The following is a 22,403-nucleotide window of genomic DNA, read 5'->3' as shown; positions in this document are numbered from 1 at the left end:
ACAGACAACCCGTCATTATCACATCATTTTGCATCACATCATTTTGCATTCATATCATTTAACACATGTTTATCCATTACCAGGGGTTCATATCTTCTTCTTGATTCTAGTCGGGGTTTTCTTCTTACACTGTTTATCAAATGTGAGACTGGAATCAAGGGGGTAGAATGCCTTTGGAATTGATAAACATGTCATTGCATTTTCATATCATGTCTTACATATCAGGTATCGCCACAGTGTTCTCAGTTGATTGGTGTTCCACTATTAGGATAGCTGACTCAGGCATTCACCGATATGGTACCCGACGGAATCAACTATGAAGATGGGGATAGTGATTGCGACATCGATAATTGGGTGCGTCCGAGGATCCTGGGTGAAGTCATCAACAATTGGTCTTCTAAGGAGATTGTCCAAGCCACTTTTCTGGAGGGGTAATTTTCTTTGTTTATTCATGCATATCCAAGTCTTACGTTCCGCCCAGGGAGAAATGACTCATTGTAGGGCTCATCTATGTGGATACTTGCATTTTTTATCATAAATAAGGGATGTCTTTTTGCATTCAAATGTTTTGCTCACTGTCTTTCTATTTTTGTAGTTTTCAAAAATAAAATAAAAATCTTGCAATGTTTTGTTTAGTTTTCACTTCTTGTTCACACTCATAAGCATATACCATCACTCATGCAGATGCACGTCACCGGATCCTATTGATAACGGTTCTGCTATGGCTCGCTTCGACTTTGAAAATCCAATCTTTCAAGCTGAAGAAGAGGGTGATGAAGACTGTGAACTCCCTGAAGAACTTACCAGGTTATTAAAACAGGAAGAAAGGGTCATTCAACCGCATCAAGAGTCTGTGGAAGTGATTAATCTCGGCACCGAGGACGTCAAGAAAGAAATCAAGATAGGGGCTGCTTTGGAAGATAATGTGAAGAAGGGGTTGATTGAATTGCTGCAAGATTATGTCGACATCTTTGCTTGGTCTTATCAGGACATGCCACGGCTTGACACAGATATTGTGGTACACCGTTTGCCTCTCAAAGAAGGTTGTCCTTCGGTCAAGCAGAAGCTCAGAAGAATAAGACCAGAGATGGCTGTCAAGATAAAGGAAGAAGTGCAAAAACAGTTGGATGCAGGGTTTCTAGCAGTCACAAATTATCCGCCGTGGGTTGCAAATATCGTTCCAGTACCTAAGAAGGATGGAAAGGTATGGATGTGTGTTGACTACCGGGATCTGAACAGAGTTAGTCCTAAAGATGATTTCCCATTACCTCACATTGACGTTTTGGTAGATAACACAACTCAGTTCTCGGTATTCTCCTTCATGGATGGCTTTTCTGGCTATAATAAAATTAAGATGGCACCAGAAGACATGGAGAAGACAACATTCATAACCCCATGGGGCACCTTCTGCTACAAGGTGATGCCGTTTGGTCTGAAAAATGCCGGAGCAACATACCAACGAGCGATGGTGACTCTTTTCCATGATATCATTCATCATGAAATCGAGGTTTATGTTGATGATATGATTGCCGAATCTTAGACGGAAGAAGAACATTTGGTGAATCTGCAGAAGCTACTTGAGCGGTTGAGAAAATTCAAGCTGAGGCTTAATCGGAACAAGTGTACTTTTGGGGTGAGATCTGGGAAACTGCTGGGTTTTATTGTAAGCGAAAAAGGGATTGAGGTGGATCCGGCCAAAGTGAAAGCGATACAGGAAATGCCTGAGCCAATAACAGAGAAACAAGTCTGTGGTTTCTTAGGGAGGTTGAACTACATTGCAAGGTTCATCTCTCACCTAACAGCCACGTGCGAGCCAATATTCAAATTGCTGAGAAAAGATCAGGCTATCAGGTGGAATGATGATTGCCAAAGGGCTTTCGAAAAGATAAAAGAGTATTTACAGAATCCTCCTATCCTTATGCCTCCGGTCCCAAGGAGACCGCTGATTATGTATTTGACAGTACTAGACAATTCCATGGGTTGTGTTCTCGGTCAACACGACGAGACAGGTAGGAAAGTGCATGCCATCTACTACCTGAGTAAAAAATTCACAGATTGCGAGTCGAGATACTCAATGCTTGAAAAGACATGTTGTGCACTTGCATGGGCTGCTAAGCGATTGAGACAATACATGCTGACTCACACAACCTTATTGATCTCCAAGATGGATCCGGTCAAGTATATTTTCGAGAAGCCAGCTCTCACCGGAAGGGTTGCTCATTGGAAAATGGTACTGACAGAATACGATATCCAGTATACATCCCAAAAAGCCATCAAAGGGAGTATTCTGTCAGACTATCTTGCTCAGCAGCCGATTGATGATTATGAGCCGATGAAGTTTGATTTTCCAGATGAAGACATCATGTTCCTCAAGATGAAAGACTGTGAAGAGCCAGTTGTTGAGGAGGGACCCGATCCAGACGAAAAGTGGACTTTGTTGTTTGATGGGGCTGTCAATGCAAGAGGAAGTGGAATTGGCGTTGTCATTACTACTCCGAAAGGTGCCCACATTCCTTTCACCGCTCGTCTGACTTTTGAGTGCACAAATAATGAAGCTGAGTATGAAGCCTGTATCTTGGGTATTGAGCAAGCCATTGATCTGAGTATCAAGACTCTGGACATCTTCGGAGATTCAGCTCTAGTGATCAATCAAGTGAATGGTGATTGGAACACCCTCCAGCCCAATCTGGTCCCTTACAGAGATTACACGAGAAGACTATTGACTTTCTTCACAACAGTAAAGTTGTATCACATACCTCGTGATGAGAACCAGATGGCAGATGCTCTTGCCACTCTATCCTCCATGATCAACGTGATTCGGTGGAACCACGCTCCCAGGATCGATGTGATATGCCTCGACAGGGCCGCGTATGTGTTTGCTGCTGAACTGGTAGTTGACGACAAGCCCTGGTATCACGACATCAAGTGCTTTCTTAAGAATGAAGAGTACCCTGTAGGGGCATCCAACAATGATAGAAAGACTTTGAGAAGATTGACAAGCAGTTTCTTCTTGAACAAAGATGATGTGCTGTATAAGAGGAACTTCGACATGGTTTTGCTTAGATGCGTGGATAGACACGAAGTAGACATGTTAATGCAGGAAGTTCATGAAGGCTCCTTCGGTACTCATGCCGGCGGACATGCAATGGCTAAGAAATTGTTGAGAGCGGGTTATTACTGGATGACCATGGAATCTGATTGTTTCAAATATGCTCGGAAGTGTCATAAATGCCAGATTTATGCTGATAAGGTACATGTGCCGCCAAATCCTTTGAATGTGATGTCTTCGACGTGGCATTTTGCTATGTGGGGCATCGATATGATTGGAAAGATTGAGCCGACTGCCTCCAATGGGCATCGCTTCGTCCTTGTTGCCATCGACTATTTCACCAAGTGGGTCGAAGCAGCGTCGTTTGCGAATGTCACCAAACATGTGGGTGCCCGATTCATTAAGAAAAAAATCATTTGTCGTTATGGGATTCCAGGAAGAATCATTACTGATAATGGTTCTAATCTCAACAACAAAATGATGAAGGAGTTGTGCTAGAACTTCAACATTTAGCATCACAATTCTTCCCCTTACCGCCCTAAGATGAACGGTGTTGTTGAGGCGGCAAATAAGGACATAAAGAAGATTGTGTAGAAGATGGTCGTTACGTACAGAGATTGACATGAAATGTTACCCTTCGCCTTGCATGGGAACCGTACTTCAGTACGTACATCGACCGGGGCAACCCCTTACTCCCTTGTGTATGGTATGGAAGCAGTCCTACCTGTTGAAGTGGAGATTCCTTCTCTAAGAGTCCTGTTGGATATCAAGTTAGACGAAGCTGAATGGATTCAAACAAGGTTCAATGAGTTAAGTCTTATGGAAGAGAAGCGAATGACAGCCATTTGTCATGGGTAGTTGTATCAGAGTCGGATGAAGAGAGCCTTTGATCAGAAAGTGTGTCCTCGATGTTTCCAAGTCGGAGATTTGGTGTTGAAAAGGATCCTTCCTCCCCAGACAGATCACAGGGGAAAGTGGATTCCTAACTATGATGGACCGTATATTGTCACCAAGGTTTTTGATGGTGGGGCCTTAATGCTTGCAACTATGGATGGTGAAAACTTTACTTCCCCTGTGAACTCAAACGCAGTTAAAAAATACTTCGCATAAAATAGACCCGCTGGACAGTAAAAGAATAGTCCAGGCAAAAAATGGGCATCCCGACGAACCAAGAAAATGAAAAGGTTCGGGCAAAAATTAGCTATTAGAAATCAAAAGATCGTACACCCGGTAAGTTGAAAACCTGAAAAGGCAACTTAGGCAAAAATGGGTATCCCGGTGGATTGAAAACCCGAAAAGGGCGATCCAAGCAAAAGTTAGGGATTAAACGAATGACTGCGTTTTGAGTAGTTCTGAATCTCATCTCATGTCAATGACTGGAAACTTTTGAAGGATAGGAAACAATCCAATCACTCTTTTCAGAAAGCTGATCATTTGGAGGATCTTGAAGACGAGCAAGTCATAGCAGAATTGGAACCCAATAGAAATCCATTTCACATTGCCATTAGATTAATTTCTGTTTTTATCTTTTGTGTGATTACCTCTTTCCAGGGATTGCTTCCTGATGTAAATGCCTATTCAGAGGCTATTCAATAAATAAAATCATGTTATTTCGTATATCTCTGTTTTCATTTTCATTTTACTGTTTTGTTTGCAAAAATAACGTCCGAATATTTGATAAACATTGCATCATGAAACATAAGAGCTTTACAGGTACATGCTTAATAAACATTTAAAATTGTTGTAAATGTTAAGTGCTTTAGATTGTCTATTCAGAACAGGTACCCTCGGGGCATTTCCTTAAGGTTCCCAGTCGATGATCGCGAATGTTTTCCCCCAACAGTCAAAGTTGGTATCTTATCCCTGCAGAGCTGATCAGAGCATTGGATTCTTCGATCCCCAGCAGGCTCTCACTGCTGTACCTCCCCCAAGCGGTGGTTTCAGATTATACACTCCCTAGTAGAGTTGACAGTGCCAGACTGTATATCCCCAGCGGAGTTGACAGTGCCAAACTGTATCTTCCCAGCAGAAGCGGTTGCTCCTTAGAGTTCGATGCCAGATCGATAATCCCAATGCCAGATCGATAATCCCAATGCCAGATCCATGGTCTATTTCCTTGACGAAGAATCTCGGTACCGTATCAGTGTTTTCTTCCCCTGCTATGTCGTCTCTCTCGCAGATTATGGTTGCCAGAACCACCGTCGCTTCCCGAACAGCAGGTTTTCAGTGTCGTTCTCTCCCCAGTCAGAGTCTCGGTATTTCGTCATTGCTAGAACACCGTGTGGCGGGTCATTTCCCCACAGAGTTCTTTGCGCTGTGCATCTCCAACAGCCTTGTCAGGGTCCAGAAGATGGTGATCATTTTCCAAGCAAATTCCCTTGCCCCGTCTTGGCATTCTACCTATCATTTCGCATCCCTGCATCTAGAATCATATTGCATTGCATCCTCCCAAATCGCATAGCATTTCCATTTTCATGGAGCATTACGCCATTGAAAAATTCAAACATACGCATGTAAGCATAAAACATTCTCGGTATCCCAAGTGATAAGCCAGAAGTTGTTTCTAGTACTCAGACTGAAGATTGTTCATGATTACCTTTATTATCCCCAGCAAGTGTCATTGGCCCATGCGCCACCTCTATTATCTTTCCCTATTTCTGCCGATGCTGACAGGCATGAAGTTTCCGGTATTCAGACCGAAGTGGCATTCAGATCAGTTTCCGGTATTCAGACCGAAGTGGCGTTCAGGCCAATTTTCCGATGCTCAAATCGAAGAAGTTTCCGACGTTCAGGTCGATGCAACTTGTGGCATTCAGGCCAGTTTCCGATGTTCAGATCAAAGAAGTTTTCGACGTTCAGGTCTATGCAACTTGTGGCATTCAGGCCAGTTTCCGGTATTCAGACCGATGTGGCATTCAGGCCAGTTTCCGGTATTCAGACCGAAGTGGCGTTCATGCCAGTTTTCCGATGTTCAGATCGAAGGAGTTTCCGGCGTTCAGGTCGATGCAACTTGTGGCATTCAGGCCAGTTTTCCGATATTCAGATCGAAGTGGCATTCAGGCCAATTTTCCGATATTCAGATCGAAGTGGCATTCAGGCCAGTTTTCCGATGTTCAGATCGAAGAAGGTTCTGACATTTAGGTCGACGCAACATGTGGCATTCAGGCCAGCCTCTCGGTGTTCAGACCGATATTAATAATCTCATATCTTCTGATGTTCAGATCGAAGTCATTTCCAGTATTCAGACTGATGAGCAGCATTCAGGCCATGGTTATTTTTGTGTTACCATTTATTTTGCTATCAAGGTTAACATTCTTTTTCGGTATTCAGACTGACTCTCACCATACCAGACAGATTCTTCTTTCAAGACCACCTCTTTGCCGATTCTGACAGGCATTGTTACTTCACTTCACTTCAGTGCAAATTTTCGGGCTTTTATTATATTCAATCCCTTGATACCTCGAAAGTGCGAAAGCCGCTGCTATCTTCTTTTTGGGTCTCTAGATGATTGAATAGGGGCAGCTGTAATACCTCAAAATTTGCCCCCCTCATTCATGCATTCATTTTTAGGTCATTTAACATTTCATATTGCATTTCATCATGTCAATCGGAATTAGATCCAAGAAGCTTGAATATCATCCAAGACACTTTATGGGTCCTATCTAGGTGATCAGTCAACACAAGGGAATGGCTTGAGATACTTCCAACATGTTCAAATGGGGTCTATTCATCAGTCAAAACTTTAATCTTGAAGGAGCAGAATTTTGTTCATGAGTTGTCATGCTCACTAGGCGAGCAGAATGGGCCGCCTAGCGAGTCCCAAGAAAAGCCACCAGAATCACCTACGCTCAGAGGAATTTCTTGAACTATCATCCTCGCTAGGCGAAGCCCACGCATTTCGAAATAAATAAATAAAAATAAAAAAAACGAAATAAATAAATAAGTAAATAAATAAAATATAACAGAAAAATCTTGGACTTGGACCTCTCTCTTTTGAGCCCACAAAGTCACAAAAATCAGGTTATAAATTCTAGACTTCCATCTCCGAAAAAACCCTGGGAAAAAGATAGTGAAAGAAGAGTTAACAGAGTTCAGAGCAACCTCCGGAGACTGAAAGGAACTCATCTGCAAAGAGTCAATTCCATCTCATATAAACCCTCAGATTGCTTTGCAAACCCAACCGGGCAATTCAATTTCATTCGATCTCTCCAATCAGGTTTGCCCTATTTCCACTACTTTATACTTTCAACCTGAGATTTTTGATACCCTTTTAATGCATTTGTTTGACAAGAGGTTTATGCCTCCTACCCTTGGTTGCTCTTTGTGAGATTTTTGTGAACTTTAACGGCATGATTCATGTGACTCCTTTGTTTGCTGCAACTCTTGATTGCACCCTATCTTGTTTCTCTAACCTGTTTGTTGAGTTTTTGTGAGGGCTCACATGACTCTGAATGGATAGCTTGCTGGGTATTCCACTTTATTTGTGGGGTACCATTTGGAGATTTATTCTGATTACCTGTACTGATTTGCTTTCTTTGATGGTGCTAGCTCGAGAGATCTCTGGGTTTCTTGCTTCTTTAGTTGTTATTACTTCGGATCTTTATCCGTGCGGTAGACCTCTTGATCCCTTTATTTTTCCCGCATTTTACCGCTTTCTTAGCTGGAAGACCTCAATAGGAGGCAATGTTTTCTTTTGTTTGTTTACTTTTGTGCCCAAAGACCTCCAAGAAGAGGCATCATTGCTAAAGACCTCCCTGAAGAGGCAATTGACGGATAAAAGGGATTAGTAATCAATCCCCCTTTATTCAGTGTGTCGTTCTTTAAGCTCGCACTACGTGTCGATGCTTCAAAACAAAAGCCCAAGATCTTTTGTCCGGTCAGTCAGTGGAGAGGGTTCCACCTTTCTGAATCCCCACTTTTTATCATGAGCTCACCCTGGCCAGGGTTAAGAGCTATGAGGTCTTATCCTCATTACCCTTTTGATCTGCTTACCCTGACGTTCAATGTCAGTGGTTAAGAGCCCATTTCATTACCTATTCCATGGCTTGTTTGTCGAGGTTGATATGACCCCTCTTGACTAAAGCCCTACCCATGTATGTTTGAGCCCCCTTGGTGGCATTTTACTTTATGCATGTTTGTTTTGTATGGTGTGACCGTCTCCCCATAGGATTGCTAGGCTTCGTATAGTCTCTCGTTTGCATGTCAATTAAGGTAGCACTGTTCCTTTGTCTAGGACTTCCTTTTTGCATGAGCATTCCTAAAACACAAACAAACTCATTGATTTTTCTTCTCCTAAGAACACGTTAACTCCTTCTACTACAGGCGAGTAAGTCTCCAAAGGTCGAGCATCCGGTAGATTGCGTAGTAACGTCGTTCATCTAAAAAACACAACCCTTAATCCGTAGTTAGCCGAACTACGGCTTGCTCTGATTCTCATTCCAGATGAGATACGTAGGCATAAGACGCGATGTCTTAGCGAGCACACTCCTCTTTAACCCCTAGGTAGCCGAGCTACGAAGACTCTGATTCTCATATTCAGATGAGATACGTATGCAATGGATGCGACACCCGTGCGAGTCATTTTCTTTTTAACCCCTCTTTTAGTAAATAGTACATTAGATAAACCCACACCCTTTAGACAAGAACAACAAAAGTGGATCCCGTAGAGTACTACGGATGCGTAGGGGTGCTAATACCTTCCCTTCGCATAATCGGCTCCTGAACCCAAGATTTGGGTGCGAGACCCTGTCTTTTCCTTTCCTTTTTCCAGGTTTACTTTGAGCGTTTCCTTTCCCTCCTTTGGGATAAATAACGCACGGTGGCGACTCTTCTGTCATTTCTTTCTCGCCGGGTGCTTTTTCGCATACTATATTTTGTAGGTTGCGACAGCACCGTACCTTACGGTGTTCCTTTGTTACTCTATTTCTCATCAATCCGTCATTTGTGTGTGACCCTGTAGGTTTTCGCGATGTTGGCAATTATATTAAATCACGCATTTAACATAATAAACAGTGAGCGGTATCTAGCAACACATCACTGCTACCCAAGACACGAAAAATGTCATATGATCTGACAAAAACCTCCTGTGATAATAATTATGTGTATAATTACCCCGTTGCCCTTATGTCTATATTGAACACAAGGTATAGACCATGTCATCCTTGTCCAGTTGAATATTGGGCCCATAGACATTTATCCTGTTATGCAGGATGGGCAAATTCCATCTAGGTCACTCATGTCCCTCAGCATGCTTCGTGGAGTACCCATCAACTATCTTTATGGTTATCCAGTTACGGATAACGTTGGATCAGCAATAAAGCACTCGACTCTACATCTAGGATCCATAGTGGTTTCAGGTCGAAGAGTGGTATACACCATTATCACCATGAGAATAACTTATGACACTTTGCATAACTTTCTATATAGTATTCTCATAGCGGGTCAATCCGGTATAAATATTACTCTTAATATTCATACCTATGTTTAAGACTTGATAACTCTTTATCCATGATCCATGAGATGTGATCATCAGTCTACAAACATAATAGTCTTAATGCTTTAATGTTATCCCACCTCACACTAAAGCTTGACTACGGATACTTTAAGAATAATGTCCTTATGTTTAATGTGCTCTCATGATTAAGTCACACTTAATACATTAAACAGACTATCTATTCCAGGGACTTTATTAATCAAACATAATAAAGAAAAAGACTTTTATTATTAATAAATAATTAGATACTAGTACCAAAAGTATTGGCCTCTAGGGCTTACACCAACATTGACATCATCAAAGAGTATTTGTCTAAGCCTCTGATTCTGTCTTCGCCTGTTGAAGGGAGACCATTGATTATGTACATGACTGTGCTTGATGATTCCATGGGTTGTGTCCTTCATCAGCAAGATGAATCAGAAAAGAAAGAATATGCAATATACTACCTGAGTAAGAAGTTCACTTACTGCGAGTCTCGGTACTCAATGCTTGAGAAGACATGTTGTGCTTTGGCTTGGGCTGCTAAGCGTTAACGCCAGTATATGTTGAATCATACAAATTGGTTGATATCCAAAATGGATCCGATCAAGTATATCTTTGAGAAGCCTGCTTTAACTGGGGGGAATTCCCGTTGGCAGATGTTGTTATCTAAAGTATGATATCGAGTATCGAGCTCAAAAAGCTATTAAATGTAGTATCTTGGCTGATCATTCGGCACATCAACCAATTGAAGATTACCAGTCTATGCAATTTGATTTCCCTGATGAAGAGATTCTATATTTGAAAATGAAAGATTGTGATGAGCCTACTGTAGTGGGGTATTCGTTACCATTAGAGATATTGACTAAATCCAAGGTAAATCATACAAGTCGAGTCGCCACCGCACTTCTATTTATCCAAAGGTTTGGTTAGAAAGTGAACAAAAACCTAAAAGTTTTATCGAATCAAAAACTAGTAAAAGAGAGTCAGAGATCTGGGTAAGGGGGTTGGTTATGCAATGGGAAGGTGTTAGGCACCCAAAACATCCTAGGTACTCCTAGGGAGCCCTTTTCATACTTGTTGTAAGGTTGTTGTTTTTTGTGATTTTTTTTTGTGTGCAAACATGATTGAAGAGATGAGAAGAGAATATACAAGTTTATTTACATTTGTGTTTGGATGGATAAACCCATTGCCTACGTACCATCTTAAAAAAGATTAGGATCAAAACCTCGTAGTTCGAGGTAAAAATCTCATAATGAATGGGTGAATCGATTGATCCAAAAGCCTTAAGGTCTTTTGTTATCCAAGGGAGAAAACTCAATCTAAAACCACAAATCCACCATGTGAGGATAGCTTCAACATGCTAGTGAGGGGTTAACCCTATAATAAGCATGGAAGACTCATTGTCCATCACTAAGGATAACTCAAACCTAATAGCTAAAGGTTATAAAAAAGTTTTGATTAAGAGAGTGGCCATTGAAACCACAAAAGACATTTGAATGGGTTATATTTACCAATGAAAAGTATGTACAAAATATGGTCAAAGTTGACTTAGAGATTAAATTCAAAATGAGTATTAAGAAAAGAAAGTTTGAAAGTCAAAAGCATAAGGCTTAAGTTTCTAATGTTGAAAACAAGTATTAAATGTTTTCAAAAAAACTTTGGCTTGGGTTAGAGTGGAGGAAAGAAGAAGAATGGCTAAGATCCTAAGCAATGCAAAAGGTGAGGGATAAGAAACAAAACCACAAAAAGGAGTTCCTCTCTTGAGATCATATGGATGATCCAAGTAGCTCTCATCCTTTAGAATAAGCAATCACATAAGCATAAACTCAAGCAATCAACAATCAAATGAACTCTAGGCAGGTTCCTCAATGTATCTTGAATCTCTCTTTCTTAGGAGCTCATGGTAATGGTTCCTCAATTTGGCTCAAGTGGAAATCCCTAGCACAAAGAAACACACACATCAAAAGGTTCTATTAACAATCAAAGAATGGACAAGAGGGAGTTTAGAATATGGTCCTTTCAATGTTCATCTTCAAGCTTTAAGCATTCTAAAGGCATGAGGCCTAGTTGCTCTTTGACATTTAAGCATTCTAAAGGCATGAGGCCTAGTTGCTCTTCAAACTCCATTAGCTTGGGTAAAGTCCTAAGATCTAAGTACATTTTGTCCATATCTTTGCATTTGGTTCACAACAAACAGATAAACACAAGCACAAAAGATATATATACACAATTATATGCTCAAGTGAGCAAAAGGCAAATGGCATTAGCATAAACATGTGCTCAAGTGAGCAAAAGAAAAAGCAAATGGATAATATGTACAAGAATAATAAATTGCATAAAAGTAAAGTGCAAAAAGTAAATGTTAATGGTTAATGATTAGTGTTAGTAGTTAGTGTGCCATAAGGAAAATTTAGCGCTATGTTAAGCAATCGTAATTGGACTTATGTAGAAGTCACAACTATCTGAGGCCGGTCAATAATAATGTAGGCCAGCAACACAAGTTAGAAGTCTTGATTAGTGAACCAAGTTCCAACAACTTTCCATGCCAAAAAAGAAAAAGAGAATTGATCTTGTATTGGTGTAAGTCCTTTGCATGTTTAGGAAACAACCTATCCTTAATGCAAAGCCATTCATTTGATCAATTGATCAAGATGAATTAGATTTGAATCAAGGAAGATTAAGTCTCCCTAATCAATGCTAACTTATCAACTTTTAACTCATTGACCAAAAAGAAAGAAGAAGAAGAAGGAGATGAATAATGGATAATGGAAAAGGAAAGAATGAAGTGCATTAAGATGAAATAAAATGTACCAATCCATGTGTGTTGACCAAATGACATTGAGAGTCAAAGTCAAATAATGAGAAACCAGAAATGAGATGAAGATTAGAGGTCAAACAATAAGAAAAATATTTTTGGCATTTTTAATACTAAAATAAACTTGAATTAAAAATAAAAGAAAGGTCAAACTTCAAAATCACTTCAAATCAACCTTGAAAGGTCCAAGTGATTTATCCCAAGTTCAATAAGGTCAAACAAGATTTGACAAAAAAATTCAGCATTTTTAAAAGTCAGAAACTATTTTTAATCAATTAAAAATGAATAAAAATAACCTAATTGAACTAAAATCTCAAATAAATCTTAAATCAATTAAAAAATTGATGAGAATATTTTTCATAGATCTATCATCATTGAAATAGGTTAGGACAATATTTTTGTATTTTTTGAATATCAAAAACTATTTAAAATGAATTAAAAATAACCAGAAAAGAGAAAATTCACAAAAAATATCAAATGACAAAATAAAAAATATTAAAAATCAAAATTAGAAACTAGAAATTATTTGGAGAAGAATGCAATTGGTGCCATATTTTTTGGAATTAAAATGAAGAAGATATGAATTTTTGAAAATAATGGAAATAAAAGAGATTAAATCAGAAAATAGGAAAATCAAAAAAACCAGGAGCGTTTGATCAAGCCTCATTAATTGACGTGGCTGATCAAACACTCCAGACGGGCGCTTTCACCATACGCCTTGGTCAACTGAAACACACCAAGCCTTTAAATAAGTCATAACAATGAACGATCTAGGTATCATTCGAAAGAGGAAGTGATGTACATCACCCCTGCACCACTCAATTCCACTCTAGATATCTATATTGAGAGAAATCAGAGGTGGAAATTCTGTGGTGTTCATGTGAACTTCATGGATTTCAACAATTGAGCACTCAAAACAATTGCCTCTAGGAAGAGGACTTCAGCCAACACAATATCCAAGCAAATAGATCAATAAATAGTGAGTTTCGAAGAAAAAACCAGTTGGAGAGAACCTTTGAATTGTGGTGATCTGAGCTTGTTTCCTTGCTTTCTTTGGCCAAACAGAGCTTCAATGGATTATGAGAGAGAGGTCTAGGAACTTTAGATCTAGAAATTCAACCAGATTTAGTTGAATTTCAGATTTGAGAAATTTGAATGAAAATGAAATAGTTCCTTTGGTGAGAGGTTTGGTTTTCAATTCAGCAGCATTTCAGGTTGATTCATGGATGATAATTGAATGGAATGATGCCTCTATTTATAGAAGGAGAGGCAAGGCAAGTGTGATCAAAATCGTGTGCATGGCAAGAGGATATTCATTGCATGGGCTTGCATGATCATGTAAAAGGCCCAAATCCAATGCCAAATGCAATCTGAGATATAATTGAGCTGAAATGGACGTGTAGTTGGTAATGCATAGGCTTGTGTAATAAGTTTCAACATGTTATGCACAATTATGCCTAAAACTTCTCCTCTTCGAAAATGCCATTTGTCAAATCCAAATATGAGCATGTGAGTAATGGTTGTAAAGGTCTTAGTTTAAGGAAAAAATGTTATGTTGGGAAAAAATCCATTTGAAGTGTGGAAATTAGTGAGTTTTGAGTTTAAAGTGTAAGGTGCAAAACATGCAAAGGTGAGGTTTCCAAATTTGGCCAATGTTCAAGCCCCTCTGTTTTGATGATGCAAACTTCAAATGAAAAAACCTTCAACATCAAAGTTGTAGATATTTTCAAGACAATCAAAATATACTTACATTTTGCATCATTTGGATTTTTGATGAAAGAGTTATGGGCACTTGAAGTTGGACTTTTTTGCCTTTCAATGCATTTAGTCCAAAGTGACCTATAATGTTTTGCATTAAAACATGTATTTTATTTGAGATTTTGAAATTTTGTTCAGCATAACATTTGAAGTAGACATCTTAAGCTTTCCAATGCATTTTATCCTACCTCAAAATCATAAAAAATGAATGAGTTATGTTCTTGGGAAGTTGACCCAAAATTAGGGTTTTAGTCAAAATGACCTATAATGTATTGGAATGGGAGATGACCTTCCAAGCTTCAAATAAATTTTTCATGAACATGAAAGTTGTTCATATTGTCCTTACGAACATTTTTTCTTTTAGGATCATCTCCATTTGACAAACACATAAAATGTTAGGTCTCAGTACATTTCAAAATAATCAGATAAATTGACTGATCAACTTCTCAAGTCCATGACTCATATCTTGATGAATTGATGATTGAGGACACTCAAATAAGTTCAAATATGCATGAAATGATGAATTGAAGAAACTTCCCTTGACTATATTTGATCATGGGCTGAGGTTGCTTCAAGAGCAAGGCATTGTGGATGATCTGATGAACTAGGGTTTCCTTGGGGAACAAACCCCAAACCCTTTGACTTGCTTTGATCAAAATGATGAATTGAGATGCTAGGGAGGCATATTTGATGGATGAGAGCTTTGGGAACCATTGCCATGTTTGCTATCATCTTCTCTTGGCCATATCTCTGCACAAAGGATCTCCTTGAAGCTCTTGACTTTGTGATTGCTCAAGCTACAAACAAGAAATGTTAGTGACATATTTTTGTGCTTTTGGTTAGTAAACAAAATAAGAAAAGCAATAATATACAATTCAAGCATGCTTGGTGATCTCAAACCACTCACAAGAGGTCTCACCCAAAGGTAAAGGGAACCAAGATGCTTATGATCCTTGAGGCAATGCAAATGCAATATTATGATGCCATGAGGGATCTTAGGGACAAAATTAGGGTCTTACAGATGCCCCTATTTAAGGCCACTCTAGCCGGAGAAGTGAAGGTTAAAATTTTCGTCTCGACTGGGTAGAATGGGCTTAAATAATAACAAAGAGACGAATTTTGGTCCCTAAGAGACCTCATGATGTGAATGTATGTATGCAAACGGTAATACTCTGTGAGAGGATGAGTCCACAAAGGAAAAGATTAGAAGGAATCTGATGATTCCTATGAATAGTTCACCTTACGGGGCAGAGACTCTACCGGGGAGTAAAGGGATAAAAATGCGTGAGCAGGTCACGACTTGAAACTTACCGAGAGGCACGAAGGAAATCCAGTGAAACTCATCAATGGAAAGACTCGAGCTGACTCAAAGATGCACGTATTGGGGAATATGCCAATACAGCAAAAATTATCCATAACGGATACCTCGGATAAAAATCCGGACTCAGGTGGGAAAAAACAAATGAGGTATTACCGGTTACTGGGTAATAAGCTCAAAGAGACATGCGATCTGAACACCGGTATAAGGGTGAGAGAAAACATGCTCCGGGAGAATGAATATCTAAGACCGGTACAAGGGTGAGAGATATCAAACATCCGAGATCATCTGAGGAAGACCTAAAAAAGGTACGCTTCAGCTCAGGAAAATCTGACTCCGCAAAGGGACATCCAGTCAAAAATAGGGAGCAGAAGGAAGGAACACCAGGGATGTCGGTTACTGGGCATATAATAGGTGACCAACCAAAACGTGAATCGGGGAATATTCCCAAGACACTCATCATCCAAAAGAGGGCTAAAAGCAAACTCGATTATGGGATTAACATTCGATTCCAAAAAGGGATACGAATCTTACTCAACTGGGGAAGAACAAAAGGCTTCGACCAAAGAGTGCATGAAATATATTATCTATTACCGTCAGAACGTAGATAATATACTCGCACGGAAGATTATCCACAACCGGTTATTGGGTTAACAAAAGGATAAATCAACCGACAACGAAAGGCATCGGGATACCGAAACTAGGTATATAATGATGACCATTCAAGGGGAGTAACAACCATTACTGGCAATCGGTATATGAAAGATGACTTGCCGGGGATAAACTGCCTGATCAGAGCAATCATCCAAGAGATATATCACCGGGGGTGAAGGGTTTATCAATACCGAATATTGGATAATGATAACCATCAAGGAGGGGATTACATCTACCAGATACTGGGTAGAAAACCACGGAAAGGTAACCGTCATCGATTAGGATGAAAAAGAGGTTAACTCTACAAGGGGATGAAATAGGGTTTACAACTATCGGTATAAGGGTAGAAAACCACAGACTCCGCCGGGGATAAGATGAATGATTACTGATTACTGAGCAATCATTCATTTATACCACAGGGAAGCGCAGGAAATAGTCACAATGAAGCCAATCTAGGATCAAACTAAAGAGGCAAGTTGAATCAAGACTCGTCCCAGTGAGGATATAACTCAATGGGGACTCTCATCCCAATATATGTGTTGGGAGGAAACATAAATAATCATCATCCACGAGGATATAACTCGGTGGGGAATATGGGAGGAAAGATAAATACTTTCTGCTTAAAGAGTTGACTCTATATGGGGGAGTTCAGACACCGACATCTGCTTGGGGAAATGTATTACCAACTAGCAGGGGATCGCAAACAAAGATTTATGGCAAAGAATGCGATATGAATATCTGAATGTCTGAAAATTATGCACACATGTGTAGTTTATGTATGATGAATGCTGACAACTAGGCATTTCTAACACCAACAAGTCCAACGAATAAGTACACAAACATCCGGTACTACATCTCAAAGGGAGAAAGCCAGGATAACAAGGATCTCTGCAAGGGGGAGCGTCAGTTGTTCCTACTGGGGGCAAAGTCATTGCACAGATGGACTCCGACATAGGGGCCACTCAATTGGGAAATTATCCAAAGGGTCATCAAATACCGTATTACCAAAGAGATCACATCTGCTGAAGAGGAAAGATCACCATCCTGCTGAAGGGAGGAGAGATGAACATCTTACCAAACACCCCGTTCGGTAGAAAAACCACAAAAGTCTCCGGAGGAAGAGGATACAAGCATGCCTGGGATGTGAACAAATGTCCTACCCTGTTGGGGATCATACCATCTTTGGGAGAGCACTGAAGATCTCTTGAGTATCCTTATGTCATTGTGAATGTTCACTTTGTTTAAAAACAAAATTATGAAAAATTTGATTATTTAAAACAATGATATTTTTTCAATTAAAACATGCAAAACATTTGTTGAATAGAAACAAATAAGAGTGTAAATAAATGGATAAAGGCTCAAATTTATTTCATGGAATGGTAGTCTGCAAATGGCAAGACTCCATAGATCTTTACAAATTTGTGATTGGTGATGTATATTGGAAAAGGGCTACATTGAACATAATGACCATTTCTCCACCAATTCTGAATCCGATGTATTTTAAGCTTTGGTTGATGATGAATGGGCGAGAATCTCTGACGGATAACAATTGTAGAACAAAGTCTTGTCAGGATGCAGTTACTTGCCAAATCCCTATTTTTTGCCTAGATTTCCCCAGGGTGAGGTATTCAATCTAGCGGGATACATATATTAATTTTTTTCATGTCTCTTACTTTTGCCTGGATCACCCTTTCGGGTTCTCAATCCACCGAGACGCTCATTTTTGCCTAAGCCGCCCTTTCGGGTTTTCAACTTAGCGAGCTATTATGTTTTTATTTTTTAGGCGAAGTATTTCTTGACTGCATCTGAATTCATAGGACGAGTGAAATCCTCCCCATCCATAGTTGTAAGCATCAAAGAACTGCCTGAAAATGCTCTCTTAACAACATATGGACCTTCATAGTTTGGAGTCCACTTGCCCCTGGAATCGGGCGCGAAAGACAAGACTTTCTTGAGCACAAGGTCACCTTCTCGGAACACATGAGGCTTGACCTTCTTATCAAAGGCTTTCTTTATTCTTTGTTGATATAATTGACCATGGCACATGGCAGTCAATCTCTTTTCTTCTATCAAATTCAGTTGGTCATAACGACTCTGAACCCATTCAACATCAGTCAATTTGGCTTCCATCAAGACTCTCATTGATGGGATTTCCACCTCTACTGGGAGAACCGCCTCCATGCCATAAACGAGAGAGAAAGGGGTTGCCCCTGTTAAAGTGCGAACAGATGTACGATATCCATGTAAAGCAAACGGTAGCATCTCATGCCAATCTTTATACGTGACAACCATCTTCTGGATAATCTTCTTGATATTCTTATTAGCAACTTCAACAGCCCCGTTCATCTTGGGTCTGTAAGGAGAAGAATTATGATGCGCAATCTTGAACTCACTACATAGCTCTTTCATCATCTTGTTGTTCAAGTTAGATCCATTATAAGTAATGATCTTATCTAGAACACCATAATGGCATATGAGTTGATTCTTGATAAACTTCACAACCACTTGCCTAGTCACATTAGCATATGATGCTGCTTCAACCCACTTAGTGAAGTAATCAATTGCTACAAGAACAAATATGTATCCATTGGACGCTTTTGGTTCTATCATGCCAATCATGTCAATTCCCCACATGGAGAAAGGCCATGGTGACGAAATCACATTCAGAAGTGTCGGGGGAATATGAATCTTATCCGCATAAATCTGACACTTATGGCATTTCTTCACGTATTTGCAGTAGTCAGACTCCATTGTCAGCCAATAGTAGCCTGCTCTCAACATCTTTCTAGCCATGGCATGTCCATTGGAATGAGTACCAAATGAACCCTCATGGACCTCAGTCATCAACAGGTCTGCTTCGTGTCTATCCACGCATCTGAGCAGAACCATGTCAAAGTTTCTCTTGTAGAGTACATCACCATTGAGGTAAAAACTTCCTGATAATCTCCTCAGAGTCTTCCTATCTTTCACAGATGCCCCAGGCGGGTAAATCTGGCTCTGAAGGAAACGCTTGATGTCATAGTACCATGGCTTATCATCTTTTGCTTCTTCTACTGCAAATACATGAGTTGGTCTATCCAAGCGCATCACAGTGATATTGGGAACTTCATTCCAAAGTTTAACCACAATCATTGAAGCAAGCGTAGCAAGAGCATCTGCCATCCGATTCTCATCTCGAGGAATATGATGGAAGTCAACATCAGTAAAGAACGTTAAAATCCTCCTCTCATAATCTCTATACAGAATGAGGCCAGGCTGATTCGTCTCCCATTCACCCTTAATCTAATTAATAACGAGGGTCGAATCACCATAGACATCAAGATGCTTGATCCTAAGATCAATGCACTCTTCTAATCCCATAATACAGGCGTCATACTCAGCCATATTATTCGTGCATTTGAAAGTTAGCCTTGCTGTAAAAGGAAAATCTGTGCCCTGAGGAGTAATAATTACTGCCCCAATACCATTTCCATATTGATTTACAGCGCCATCAAACACCATACTCCATCTGGAACCAGGCTCTGGCCCTTCATCGAGCGTAGGATCATCACAATCTTTCATTTTCAAATACAGAATCTCCTCATCTGGGAAGTCATACTTAACTGACTGATAATCCTCAATTGGTTGATGTGCCAAGTGGTCAGCCAAGATACTACGTTTAATAGCCTTTTGAGCTCGATACTCAATATCATACTCAGATAACAACATCTGCCAACGGGCAATCCTCCCTGTTAAAGCAGGCTTCTCGAAGATATACTTGATTGGATCCATTCTGGATATTAACCAAGTCGTATGATTCAACATGTACTGGCGTAAGCGCTTAGCAGCCCAAGCCAAAGCACAACATGTTTTCTCAAGCATTGAGTATCGAGACTCACAATCAATGAACTTCTTGCTCAAATAGTAAATAGAATACTCTTTCTTCCCTGATTCGTCTTGCTGACCAAGGACACAACCCATTGAGTCTTCAAGAACAGTCAGATACATAATCAATGGTCTTCCTTCCACGGGCGGAGACAGGATTGGAGGCTCGGATAGATACTCTTTAATGCTGTCAAAAGCTTTTTGGAAATCCTCGGTCCAATCATGAGACTGATCTTTCCGGAGGAGCTTGAATATCGGTGCACATGTGGCAGTCATGTGGGATATGAATCTGGAAATGTAATTCAAGCGGCCAAGAAAACCTCGGACTTGCTTCTCTGTTCTGGGCGTAGGCATCTCTTGTATTGCTTTGACCTTTGCATGATCAACCTCAATACCTCTTTCACTGACAATAAAGCCCAATAACTTACCGGAACGGACCCCAAATGTACACTTGTTGGGATCTAGACGAAGCTGATACTTTCTCAAACGCTGAAAAAGCTTCAACAGGTGCCCTACATGCTCAACTTCTGTTCTCGACTTAGCAATCATATCATCAACATATACCTCGATCTCCTTATGCATCATATCATGAAACAAGGTGGTCATAGCTCGTTGATACGTGGCTCCGGCGTTCTTCAAACCGAAGGGCATCACTCGATAACAGAATGTTCCCCAAGGTGTGATGAACGTTGTCTTCTCCATATCCTCGGGTGCCATTTTAATCTGATTATATCCGGAAAATCCATCCATAAATGAGAAGACATTGAATTTAGCTGTATTATCTACCAACATATCAATGTGTGGTAGTGGGAAATCATCTTTCAGACTAACTTTATTCAAGTCTCTATAGTCCACACACATCCGGACTTTTCCATCTTTCTTAGGCACGGGCACAATATTGGCCACCCACTGAGGATACGTAGAAGTCACCAGAAACCCCGCGTCAATTTGCTTCTGAACTTCCTCTTTGATCTTTACTGCCATATCAGGATGAGTTCTTCTGAGCTTCTGCTTCACAGGCACGCACTCAGCCTTTAAAGGTAGGAAATGTTGCACAATATCAGTATCTAGACCAGGCATGTCTTCAAATGACCAGGTAAAGACGTCAACATATTCTCGTAGCAGCTCAATCAACCCCTTCTTAACAGAATCTTCCAGGAGTGCCCCAATCTTCACTTCTCGCACACAATCCTCAGACGCCAAGTTGACTGTTTCCAGATTCTCAAGATGTGGCTGAATGATCTTCTCTTCATGCTCAAGTAGACGAGTAATCTCGTCAGGAATCTCTTCAACATCATCTTCTTCCGCCTCAAATACAGGGAATTCAAAGTTGGGAGATGGTGTTGGATCATTATGTTCAATGGGTTTGATCAACCTGCATAATGTTTTTGGATATAAATAGCTTTTAAAATTCAAACAAGGCAAATCATTATGCAGATGAAAAGGTTGATTTTATTCTATTTTTTGGGTTTTATGTGATCACCAATTTCATGCAAAAGCGAAAACAATTGGAAAAACAAATATTTAACATGAATCTATTGAATGAAAATATCATTGTATTTATGCGCCAACAATGTCATCACTTCTCCTTTTGGCATGGGAGAAGGGTTTTTAAACACAATGAACATTACTTTGACTTATGGATAACTGTTGGAATATCCACAGCGACCCAATTATTGCAGATCCCCCCAGGGATGATGAAATTGCCAAAATCCTCTTCATCCTCTTCCAATATGGCAGCAGCCTCCTTGTCTTGATTGGTGTGGATGAAACCTCCACTCTTGAACAGCCTTGCGTATTGGAAACCCCAGAAGAATAACATATGCTAGCCCGGGACTTGTTGTCTTTTAACTCAATCATTTTCCCCAAACCAGTAGTTGCGCCATGCTCAATGGTCAACTTGGCATCTTTGTAGGAAGCAAATGAAGAAGTTCCTTTCTTAATAGGCTCAGCAATAGATAAAGCTTGAATGAAGTTCCAACTTCATCCTCAGCATCTATATAAGAGAAGGAAGACAAATGACTAACCAGGAGAGCCTTTTCTCCCCCTACCACCACCAGCTTCTTATACTTTACAAATTTCAATTTCTGGTGTAGGGTGAATGTCACGGCGCCCGCCTCGTGAATCCATGGTCTGCCCAAAAGACAGTTATACGATGGGCGAATATCCATAACCTGGAAGGTAATCTGGAAATCACTTGGTCCGATTTTGACTGGGAGATCAACCTCGCCAATCACAGTTTTGCGAGACCCATCGAAAGCCTTCACAACTACTCCACTCTGCCTCATGGGAGGCCCTTGATATGACAGCTTCACAAGAGTGGATTTCGGCAATACGTTTAATGATGACCCAATGTCCACCAGAACATTGGACATGGCGTCATCTTTGCAACCCATAGATATGTGTAAATCCAAGTTGTGGTCTCTTCCCTCCACGGGGAGATCAGAGTCACAAAAACTCAAGTTGTTAC

Source organism: Lathyrus oleraceus, chromosome 7 (assembly GCF_024323335.1).
Source record: "Lathyrus oleraceus cultivar Zhongwan6 chromosome 7, CAAS_Psat_ZW6_1.0, whole genome shotgun sequence".
Lineage (NCBI taxonomy): Eukaryota > Viridiplantae > Streptophyta > Magnoliopsida > Fabales > Fabaceae > Lathyrus > Lathyrus oleraceus.
Note: the sequence above shows the minus strand (reverse complement) of the source record.